At 39.0% G+C, this 908-nt stretch overlaps 1 pseudogene; it reads right to left on the bottom strand.

The window, feature by feature from the left end:
- LOC118826588 lies at window positions 1-485 on the bottom strand (annotated as a pseudogene).
- Window positions 486-908: the final 423 nt, after the last annotated feature.

Raw genomic sequence — 908 nt, 5'->3', positions numbered from 1 at the left:
GTAGAGTGCAGAGTCTGATACTGCAGCAGAGGAGATTGAGAGTTTCCATATGCTGCCATCGTCTGTAGCATCCCAGTCGTGAGAAAGTAGGATCTGCACGGGTTACATCAGCTGATCCTGGATATTTCAGCAGTAAATACTCTGGTCTGGATCCAGGATACTGACGATACCACTGCAGACTCTCCACACTAACCTCATACTTGCAGGAGAGAGTAACTGTCTCATCTTCACGAGCATGAACCTGTGTTTTGTTCTCCACTGGTTCTATTGACTGTGTAGAGTTCCCTGTGAAGAAATAGAACAAAAATCACCAAAACAACCTAATTTATCACTGACATACTCAGATACATCACCACAAAGAAACAACACAAATAACAACAAACACTTTAAATACACAAAATATATTTTTCATATAGATAGAAATGCAGTCAGCAACACTTACTTAGCATGATGATAAAGACAGTCAGAGAGCACAGAAACATCATGGTGGTTCCAGTGTTCAGATAATGAGGAGAGATTTGGTGCTACTGTTCAAGCATGTAAAGACTCCTCCTATTTGTCAGTGGATCTGTTATAAGAACAGAGGAATGTAGATCACAAGAACAACAATTTTTCCCAGCTCAAAAAAACAAAACAACAAAACAAATACAATCATTTCTTTCTTTTTGATGGTACTTAATTGTCAGTGGTTTCATTGCCTCACTCTGTGCTCCATTTATATTGTAAATGTGGTATATATATGTATATACACCGATCAGGCATAACATTATGACCACCTCCTTGTTTCTACGCTCATTGTCCATTTTATCAGCTCCACTTACTATATAGGTGCACTTTGTAGTTCTACAGTTACAGACTGTAGTCCATCTGTTTCTCAGCATACGTTGTTAGCCCCCTTTTACCCTGTT

This window comes from Colossoma macropomum, unplaced genomic scaffold, assembly GCF_904425465.1.
Source record: "Colossoma macropomum unplaced genomic scaffold, Colossoma_macropomum, whole genome shotgun sequence".
Classification (NCBI taxonomy): Eukaryota; Metazoa; Chordata; class Actinopteri; order Characiformes; family Serrasalmidae; genus Colossoma; species Colossoma macropomum.
The sequence above is the reverse complement of the archived record's forward strand: the minus strand, read 5'-3'. Positions and strand labels throughout refer to the sequence as shown.